At 43.7% G+C, this 11,283-nt stretch overlaps 1 protein-coding gene across 7 annotated transcripts in view; it reads right to left on the minus strand.

Moving 5' to 3' along the window:
• Nucleotides 1–11,213, minus strand: part of OTUD7B (OTU deubiquitinase 7B) — a 48,571-nt gene extending 37,358 nt beyond the window's left edge. The window contains exons 1-2 of one of the 7 annotated variants that reach the window (XM_025052165.1): nt 10,981–10,999; nt 863–966 (exon numbers count right to left, since the gene is read on the minus strand). The gene's annotated coding sequence lies outside the window, so the exon portion shown is untranslated. Of the gene's footprint in view, nt 1–799; nt 967–5,354; nt 10,434–10,800; nt 10,926–10,980 lie in introns of those variants that run through there. The other 6 variants (XM_025052164.1, XM_015595487.2, XM_025052163.1 and 3 more) reach the window with 6 other exon arrangements.
• Between the last annotated feature and the right edge of the window lie 70 nt (nt 11,214–11,283).

The following is an 11,283-nucleotide window of genomic DNA, read 5'->3' on the forward strand; positions in this document are numbered from 1 at the left end:
GCTGGACCTCAGGCAATGAGACAGAGCAGAAAGAGCACAGAACAGCCCGAGGAATGGGCTCTACACAGAGCCACTACCTCTGGGGCAGGCAAACATAAACTGGCCCCTGAACCTCTCCGTGCTCAGTATCGACTGAGAACACTGGGCAGACTCCGAGCTCTACAAAGGTTCCCACCAGGGTCCGCCTCAGGGGAGCAGATGCATCGGAAAACCGCCAGACCCAGCTCCTCCGCTGCCAGCCCCCAGACTGAAAACATCTATGTTGGTCTTATCTAGCCCCCTTCCCATGAAAGTTACCAAATTCTATTTTTCTTTAAATCGCTCAAATCTCTCCCGTTTCTCCATTAACGTCGCCCCTGTGGAGACTCCTTTCCCAGGACTATGTCAACAGCCCTAAAACCGGTCTCCTTTCTTCCACTGTACACCGCACGCTGAATCAACTTTCCTACAATACTAATTTACATGCAAAATTCCCTGCTCGGGGATTTCTCACCGTAAGGACAGAGCACACTCCACTGTCCCAGCCCCGAGGCCCTCGTCAGCCTCCCTGCTCCCCAGGGAGAAACGCTATGCAACAAATCATCTACCTATTCACCCCCAAAACAAGGCGGCCTCAGCTCCCTGTTCCCCTGCCTTGAACATTTCCCACTATACTTCCTCGGTGTTCTCTCTTCTCTAAGAACCAGATTATCCTGGGGTGACACCCCCCTACCTACTCCCTCTAAACTTCCATGTCACCCTATATAACCGACTCCTCCCCCTTGACACTGAGAACCCACAGCTTTGTGTTACCATTTACCTTTTAGTGGGTGCTCTTCACTGCTAATTATTACATTCTTGATAAATTTAACTCTTTCTATACCTGAGGCCTAACTTTTCAGAAGGCAGGTATCAATAAAATGTTCATTGTTGATGGTAACTGGTATCTTGGACGAGTCCTTTAAATTTTCTGGGCCTCATTTTCACCTAGAAAATGATAACAATATGTAAATCTCCTTTCGGTTCTACAAGGATATATGATGATACCTATACTGCTACATAGCCCGCATTTGTTTCTCACATTTCTTGATATACATATATATATATATATATATGTCACATATATGGTATTTCTGTGAAGTATGGAAGCCTCTAGCCCTGGTTAGAAAACAAGGACCAATTTCCATCAGGTAATTTTGTCCTTAGGACTGATGGAAATTTTCAGAAAATGAAAAGTCTAACACTCAGCCAGGTGAGCTCCCGGTTCAATAAAGACAAAAGTAAATGCTCACAAAGCAACTCATAAGAGCAGGTAAGTTTTTAAAACAGATGAGAACTTGCTACCTATTTTTTTTTTTTGTCAGCAGCGTTACATTTTCGCAGCATCTTGCCTCAGTCCCTCACATGGATTATCTCCACACTAACAGCAAAGCTTGCAAACACCAGCGCCTCGAAGGAATCCTTTTCCTGTCAGTTAGTAATGATCCGAAAGGCATTAGTAGACCAATTCATTTAAAATGATCCTAACTTTTCAAAGAACCGTTTTCAAACACATAACTGATACTTTCAAGTGGAATTCTTTATATGATGTTTTCCAAGTAGGTATGTGGCCAGAATACAACTCTGATAATGGCTAAGGTAACAGGTTTATAGGAAATTCTAAGCCAGGTTTTGAAGGATGAGAGGAAACAGAACCTCTTTAAATGTTTATGCTATCTCCCTTTTTCCATTCCCATTCTTTGGTCCTAGTCCATGACACCTGCTAACTCCTGCTATCTGCTCTGTGTCTTTGCCCCTTTCCCTGACTTCTACATCTCCCTACACCTTACTCTTAGAACTGTTTGGGAAATCACGAGGTTAAGTCTGGTGCCAGGAACTGGGGGTCTTGCCCTGTCCTCTGTTAAATCTCCAAATAAAGTCAAGGGCCACGGGCCATTTTCTCTTCCATTGTCCCCCACTCCACCTCCACCAGATCTCCGTGATCAAGACTAAGACAGTAGACACGAGGGTGGCAGGAAGGGTGGGCAGAGTCATTTACACGAAGGAAAAGTAAGCTCATTAAAGCCAACTCGATCAATTCTATGTCACTATTGACAAAAGTTTTCATTCCAGGCTTACTTCTCAGGGCCTATTCTGGCCTCCAATGCTCACACCTGCCTTCACAATCTTTCCGAATATATTAAATGTATACTAAGAAAGAAAAACATTTTATCAAGACTTTGAATAAAGATAACAAAAAATCAGTTACAAATTGAAGTTCAGAAATGCATTTTTGAATGACAAATGGATTGAGACTATCCACTTCAAAACGGTCCACGATGATGCCCTTCAGAACCCCAAGCAGAAATCGAGACCTGATGTATTAGGTTCGCCCACACGATATTGCCAATATTTGACTACTTCTACCTATAAAATTACAATTTCAGACTGTTCAACTCTATTTCTTCTTGGAGGGGGAGGGATGAGCTTCTGTGAGGCCAAAACATATTGGGACTATATGTTCCAAAAGTAAAAGCTTCAAAATATTCTGAGATACAATCTGGTCTCATTAAAAAAGAAAAAAAATAAGAAAAAAAGAAAGATGTCATTAAAAATATATGTACATAGTATATGTGTGTGTAGGTATGTGTGTATTAGGCCAGAGAATTCCTGGTTCTCAGCGGTGTTTACCAAGTGAGCAGATGGGCTGCTTTTTCTCAACACCAACCTCCCATCTCCGAAGAAGGTGCCAAGACCTTGATGACAGTAGCAGAATTTGCTAGCCAGGGAAATGAGTCTAGTCACAGGAGCACACTGACTCAAAGGCCATCAGGACTGACTCCCAGGAGTTTCCTCAGCGGGATGACACCGCCGATCAATCCCCTTTGCGTCTCAGGAACGTCTGCTGCTCTCATCTCCGGCAGGAAGTTGGTCCTCACTGCTCTCGCCACTTACGTGCATTTTTATACAATGTTCAGGCTGACGGTTTCCTTATGAGCTTTATTTTTCCTGGGGCCACTATCAGGCTCGTAATTAAACTAACAGTTCACCAATGCAAAAGACTGTATCTTTTTATTCATTAAGTAACCATTTAGTCACTAATAGTTACTAAACGCTCATTACGTGTGAGTTACTGTGGCAAGCCCCGCAAGAGACACAAAGATAAAAGAGACTATCCACCTTCAAGGAGCTTACGGTGTACTGGAAGAGGCATGTCATGGGCGCAAATAAACTAAAATACAAGAATATACAAGTACCAATAAAGACAGGATTCAGAAGCGGGAAAGATCATACCTGTGGGGAGAAAAAAGAATCAAGAAAGTTTTCATGGAAGATATGGTATAAACTAGGACTTTGATGGGTAGGCTTTTTTTAACAGGCAAGTGGGGACGGCAGTGGAGGAAAACAGGCTGAAAAATGAGATGATTAAATGAACTAGATCTCCATGCAGACACATATGAAAAACAGTGTTGGGAGAAAAAACTGTAAAAGGATGCATATGGTATGATTCTATGTATGTAAGATTTGAAAACAAAGTTACATGTTGTGTATACATGTGTGTGTGTGTATTTTTTTAAAAGCATATAACATGAAATGGAATGATACACACCAAATCAGGCCAGAAGCCATTTCCCAAGAAAGAAGAGGGAGGAAATGATGCTGAGTAGGGCTTTAGCTAGACCTAACATTTTACATCGTAAAGTGAGCAAGATATCTAAAACGAATATGACAAAATGCTAATATCCATTAAATTCTGGCTGTGGGCACAAGATTGTATTTGGGTTTCTTTCCCTGAACTTTTCTAAATATTTAAAGTTTCTCATTATACAAAATGTTTACATTAAGAAAGGGCCAGGTGACTGGAAGAACAGTGGAGTCATTAACATAAAAATAACGGTCAGGGGCGGGATGGTTCCTTCATCTCCCTCACAAGTTATACTCCAAAAGCGTCCACAGGAGGATGGGGCGGGGTGACAAACAGACAGGAAGGAAGCTGATACGGCCATGCTAAATCAGATATCTGCGGGGAAAGAGAGCCACCTTCCCACATAACATAAATACCGGTGTAACCAAGTCATCTATCTCCCCCAAAACGAAGCCAAGGAAACTACCAGCTACATAGGAATTCAGATAAAGACTCACTGTGAGGAGCTCACAAACAAAAACAAAATGTACCCTTGCCCACTTGGGAAAGAATTAAGAATTGGCAGCTCTGCTGAAGTGGACAGTTTTCAAGCCAAGGCCCTTCGCTGGGAAGATGTTGACAGGGCCCAGAGGAAAGGGGAGAGAAATCACAACTCGAGTTTTGAGGAAAACTTATCAATGGAAGGTACCCGTCCTTCTACATGCCCTCGTGTCCCAACTTTCCCCAGGGGAATCTAGGGACCGCTGAGATGTCTTATAGCCTGTTTTTCTGTTCTTCTCCAGCGAAAAATGACTAAAACACAAAATCCAAACTCACTTAGCACTTTAAACCCAAACAATTTTCCTTCACAAAAATCCGATGTAATTAAAAACACATAGATTTTGAATCCAAAGATAATGACATATCTTGTTTTATTAGATATCCTTTTTGTCAGTGCCCAATTTATTTACAGCCTATTTACCAAAGATTCGTTGGCACAATTTAAAACTAAATTTAAAAGAAAACAATTTGAAGGCAACTTAGCAGACGAGAGAAAGACGTCTGTACACTCAAAACAAATACCTTGACATTTTCTACATCTGAGTCATGACAGCTGAATAACCTAACATCCTCTCCACTCCACTCCGGGGCACCCAACTGCCTAAGGTCAAACGTCCCTATTGCCCAAGGTCCTCTCAGGGCAGATCTTCCCCCGTCGGCCCTGAGAAGATGCCACCGCTCACGCTGGACGGGTCAAAAGGACAAGAGAAGGACAGAAATCCCTCTGTCTCGAATGTAACGAACACTGAGGGAATCGGAGAGATGAACTAGAGGTTATTCATCACCTACCACATCACAGGCACCGAAGACTGAATTCCAGACCAAGTCATCGCTGGACCACTTCTGTGATCCTGAGCAAATCTCAGGCTTTCCGTTTGAAAATGAACGAGGGAGACCAAGAAAGCTTAACGGTCCCCCTAGTTCTTTGATCCCACGATTCTACAAACATGAACCCTCAATGACAACTGTGTTACTGGCTAAGCATAATACAGTTATTTCAAAAGCCTTCGCTTTGTTCCTTTCCAATCTGCCCTAGACACCACCGACAACATCATCTTTCTAGAACATGAAATTTACTTTATCACCCCATGTGGTTCACTGTTTACTCCAGCACAAGATAAGGCTGTCCGTGATCGGCCTTACCTGCCTCCCCAGCCTCGTGCCTGCCTCCGACCCTGTCCTCCAGCCACGAGAATCACCTCCAAGTTACCTGAAGAAGTCGGGCTGTTTCCTTCCATTAAGTTTTTGTTCACGCCGCTTTCTCGGCCTGGCGCGTACTTCTCCCCGTCATTTGTGGGGTACGCCTTGAACTCTTCTTGCAAGACTCAGCTCCAGTGCCATATCCTCTGGGAGGCGCTTTCCAATCTCTGCATGCCCAAGGCAGAGCTGACCCGGAGGCCCCCCCTTTCCCTCGCTACATACTTCTGTCGCAGCATCTACCACGCTTCACGCCACCCAGATGACACATCCGTCTCCTCCCACCAGACCCATCAGTTCCTGTAAGCAGGGACCCTGCCTGGATCATGTGCTTCCTCAGAGCCTAAGACAATGCTTACCAGATGACACATTCAAGAGATATTTGATGGAGCAGGGAGTGGAGGAACAGAAAACAGGAGAGGAGAAGGAAGAATCAGTTATGATGGCCTGAAGAGCGAAAACAGTGAGTGGCCATCAGTACCGTCCTCGGCCTTCTGTTCTTCCCATAACCTTCAGTCTTGCGAGACCTTATTCGATCTCTTGGCTACAGCTACCACTTCTGCGCCGAGCACCTGCCTAAGCGGTACGCCCACCTCCAGGTCAGCGTCGGGCTCACACCTAACGACTGGAACAGCTCTCAAATAGACACTGCCTTGTCACTTTAAATCCAACACATCTCAGACTGAACTCAACATATGCCCCTAAAAAATGACGGAAACTTCCCAACTTTATCTCAGGCAACGTCCCAGGAACTCAGGTTTAAAACGTCATAGTCATCCCTGATTAATCACTCCTTCATCCACCACATCCAGGGCTCAGTGATTTCGATTCTTCCGTAATCTCTTTTTCACTCTTCCTTCTCCTTACTCCACTCTCCACACCCCAGATGCCAACCTCCCCTCCTTCTAAGCCAACCTTGTTTCTGTTCTTCCCATAAGGATGACTATCACCATATTATTAATCTAATCAAGAATTCCGTGGTTCGCAATTTTCTGTCATTTAAAATCCAAACATATAAACCTAGCGTTTAAGACCCCCCTACAGACATAGCTCCAAACCAAACTACAATTCATGGCCACTTGGGTCACCCTCCCCGCTGCCCCGAGAACATCCCCAGTACATTCCTAGTCCAGGCTTTTGCTGGATCGCTCTCAGATCCAAAATGAAATGTCTTTTTTCTGTTATTTTCTTCATCTCTTGTACCTAATGCAATATTATTTATTTTTTAAAATCTGGAATGAGTTACATTTCCTCTGTGACATCATTCATAACTACCTGAGTTCTCTTCTCCCAAAATACCTAAAGTATAAGGTCTGTACTATGCAATCGATAATATACTTTCACATTATAAAATTTTACTTGTTTGGCATAATAGAGGCTCAATAGGTATTCATTCCTTCTAATCTGTCTTATTCCCAGCTGGACTGTAAACTCTTCAAGGGCATAAAATCGTCATTTTATCTAATCCTCCAGAGCACCCTGCACAGAACTAAACTCAGAGCAGGTCACTAAAAATAACAGTTTAAGTAATGTCTCCTACCCAAAACTGTTTCTTAGAGAAAATAAAGGGATAAGACATAATCCTAAAAAACAGTTGAAAATAATCCTGAACTATACTGTATAAATTAAGATTCCTGCGTTTTCCACCTCTGATTTCCAGCTCACAGATACTACGATCTCCTGACTCAAGAGGTAAATAACAATCCTGTGCTCTTGACATCACAAGCACATAGTTTGGTAATGATGATGAAGGTAGTGGAGGGGGGGTAGGCAGGAATGAAGGAAAGCAGGAAGGCTAGTAATTGAAAGAACAAGGTTGAAAGAACAACTGTGTGATTTTGTTCGTTTATTCTTAAATGTGGACACTTCTCCCCATTCCTTTATTTTTTTTAGTGGCCATATTTTCAAACAAGTTTACTTCAGGAGGAAAACTCTTGACTGATTGTTAGTGGAGCTGACATCTGGAAGAGCCTCTACAAAGCCCAGGTCTTGAAAAAGCCACCTTAATTTTACGGACTTCTGAGACAAAATCTTTAATCCCAGATGACTGTTTTTCGCCATCCGTGTGCTCTTCACTATCAGATAATACAGGCTTAGAAATCCAACTTCATTTAAATGTCCGTATGATCCCCAAAACACAAAAACAAATCTGGTTTAAAAAATAATGCATTTTCAAACCAAGAAATTTCTCTTAAGTTCTGAATTACCTATACTGGTGCTCCCTACGACAGCAGAGATAACTTAAAGTTAAATGCACTTAAAACACGATACTGTCCTTACCAGAAGCTGTTGAGAATCCAGCCATAGCCTCGCGACTCCCCCACAGGTCGATACAATGTGGGACAGGTACAAGCAGAGCTCAGCATACTGAGTGAGGCGTGTGAACACAAAAACTTCTACAAGGAATCTAATGGCTGTTGGCTGATCCCTTTAGGCCAGGATGGTCCAGAAGAGATGCGGAAGAGTCACAATGTACTGGTGCCTGCCTGACTCCCTGTCCCCGAGTTCCTGGACCAGAGGGCTCAATACTTCTTATGAAATCCATCCTTTGTTCGAGGGCCTACAATGACTCTATTGACCCTTCCATCAACACCCAACAGTCTGGCCTCTGAGCGCCCTCCACCCTTCGGCCCGCTCTACCCATGACTTGGCCACATTCTCTCCAGTCGCTCTCACTGGCCCCACAAATACAACTTAGTCATTCACACCGTCAGTGTGCACTGTACGTTCCAGACTTTCTGCCTGGAAGATCGTTTCTTTTACTCCTAACATTCAGTAAATGCTCACACATATTTTATAGATAAGGATGGAGAAGAAAATTGTCCAAGGTCACATAGTAAAAACCATAACCAAGATTCGAACCAAGTTCCTTCTAACTCTATAGCCCATGCCTCTCTCTGACTCTAATCCATGGCCTCCCAAATCCATTTCAAATTTTACTGATTCAGAAATCTTCCCTAATTCGTCTCATTGATTCTTACTTTGTTACTTTAAGTTTTCTAGCCCATTTGTAGGGCATTAAATTTGGTTTTGTTTCTATGTTGTTTCCTAAATGTCAAAGCTTGTAATAGTCGCCTTCCCATTTCCTACATACCACCTTCCCCAAACCCACCCCGTTCCAAGGGCAAAAACACTGTCTTTACATCTTTTATATCTTTTACATCTCCCCAAAGCCTGTCACTTAGAGACTGCTTTATCCACGGGAGGGTTCAATCATTATTCGGCAAAGATTCCTTACTAAAAAAAAAAAAAAGAAAAAAGAAAAAATCAACTCCATTCTTCTATCATATTAAAAAATCAACTGAATTGTTCATGATAAAACTCCTCTGCAACTTCATTCCAGTTACACAGATTTTAATTCTCTGAATTTATCAGGGGCTATGGAGAAGATTCCACGGTCTGCCACTCCCACAGGAAAGATGCTGCTGAAGTCGTACTTTGAAACATGGTCTCGGGAGTATTCCCTTGATGGGATGGATGTTCGGGGTGAGGAGGGATGCTCCCTGATGATGTCCTCTGCCAATATCCCTAGTGTGCCTGAGACATTCAGGAGCTCTAAAACTTTATAAAGTGGCATCCAGTGCCCCCATACCAACCTGAAAACTTATTTTCAGTCCTGACTTATTCCATCATAATTCACTTGGTTACACACATTGAATCTCAAAATTCCAAGCAAAGCCTTCTGAGAACTGGGAACAGAGGTGGGCCATTGGGTTGCCCTACACGTATTCCTGGGTTTAGTCAACTCTTTCAATCCCCACCTCCACCCCCAAGGAATAACATATGTAGTTCGACTAGGGAAAGTTGCTAACTACAAAAATAAACAGAATTCACCAGACACCATCACTAACATTGCCACCAACCAATTCACAAATTGAAACAATTATTGGTAGTCAACAGACTCCGGGAGGGTGTGTGTGATCGTTTTAAGATCAGATTCTACTCTCCAAATTAAATCTTTTTCAGTAGGGATCCCAAAAGAAGAGATTTAAGGAAATAAAAGTTCAGGGAAATTTCCAAGTCATCGATGAGATAACTCCACCAAGTCCAGCTAACAGTTGGCATTCAGTACAGGTCAGCCAGCCTTATACAAGTCCACGGATAGCCCTTTTGGCAAAGTTTACTTTTTTTTTTTTCCCCACAAGGGGGTCTTTAGCATTAAATAAAAGGAATAAGTCAAATTAGGCAAAAACAACAACAACAAAAAAAATAGTAGCAGTTTGGGAATGATCTTCCTTGCATCTTTCCTTCCTGCTTGATCTGTAATGTCAATAGCGGCTATCTATTCGATTCTAAATTATTCATGTTAATGGATAATTATCAGCAGAAAGGTGCTGATGATCCAAAATGGAAAAAAATGGAAAAATAACCGATTTCAGTTTTGGAATATCTTTTCAGCATATTTACCTTCTCAATCATTCCTAGCATGAGCTAATATTTGTATTCATTTGCAATCCCTAAGTACATAGTAACTGGCCACTTACTCAGGGCGGTACTCTGAGATGTGCCCAGGAGCCAGTGGAAACAAGAACAGATCTGGTATTCAGACTCCAGATGAGCAACATCAATTTCATTTATTTTACAGTTCGGTTCAGCCTTCGAGATATCAATAGACGAGCACAGCAGGATGGCTACTAAACCTTAACAAGAACTGCTCAAAAAACAATGAGGACAAAGAGTATAATTGTTTGCCCATAATGTATTCATTTGTAAATTATGCAAAGCAAATGTTTAATTACAAGTCTGATTCTCCCTAGCCACCCGCTGAAGTCCTTGCACCCCGTGAAGAATGCTATCTCGTTCGTCAGGAAGGAAATTTTTTTAAGTTATATAATATAGAAAATGTTTTTAAAAGATTTCGAATTAGCTACCTTTCGGGACTAGCCTTACCAACACCTCTTCTGTCTACTTTGTCCTTTCCCATCTTACAAATAGGTCCCGAAAGACAAAGGGATCCAGCCTCCTCAAAGATCTCCTACATCTACAGTATGAGAAGCCAGAGCCTGAAAAATGACCAGCGTTCGATTCTTCCAAAAAGCATTTTACATACGGACTTACAAAATGATACGGAAAATGAACGTCAAAGCACCGCTAGTTCTAGCTTTTACCTTCATGAAAACAGTCCCTGAAGAGTTTGGGGAGAATCCCGCACATAAAATTTCACCAATCAGCTTCTTTTAACTTAATGTTTCTCTCTTGTATCGTGCCCAGAGGAGCCACCTACGTCAGACAGACTACCTAGACAGAGAGGGAGAGAGCGAAAAAGAGAGTGGAAGAAAGACGGAGAGGGAGGGAGAGAGGGAGGAGGGAGAGACTCAGAGCGCTCGCACCGCCCCGTGAGCCGACAGGCTAAAAATACGCCGGCCCGGTAAACAAATCCCATTCCATCCCGACCCAAGCCACACCGTTAACCTAGTAATTATGAGAAGGGGAGTGAGATCACGCAGCCCCCGGCTTACTCATCAGCAGCTTCTAAAGTTTCCATCGGCTCACGGCAACTTTTCTTTCTCCTGAAGTTCACCAGCCTCCCCTAGAATCTCGCACACGCACACACGCGCGCACAGACACACGCACACACGCGCGCGCGCGCACACGCACACGCACACTTTTCCTCTCCCTTCCTCCATGAGTGGACGCACCTCCGTCCGGCTACCGATCAGGGAGAACGAGCTCGCTTCGCTGTCTTTTCATGTTACTATTTTATATCGGGACTTTCAAGTGAACTTTATCCTGCTACGGGGCAGGAGCTCCGCCGCCCCTCCCCGACGGTGTCGCCGACGAGCGGGGACCGGCCGCACCGCCCCGCGCCCCCGGGACGGAGGCCGCGGACGGGGAGGGGGCCGGGAGCGCGGGCCGCAGGTGGGAGGGAGGCGTCCCCGGGAGAAGGTCGGGACGAAGCCGCGGACAGCGAGTGCCAGGCGCCGTGCCGAGAGGCGAGGGGG

This window comes from Pteropus alecto, unplaced genomic scaffold (genome assembly GCF_000325575.1).
Source record: "Pteropus alecto unplaced genomic scaffold, ASM32557v1 scaffold106, whole genome shotgun sequence".
Classification (NCBI taxonomy): Eukaryota; Metazoa; Chordata; class Mammalia; order Chiroptera; family Pteropodidae; genus Pteropus; species Pteropus alecto.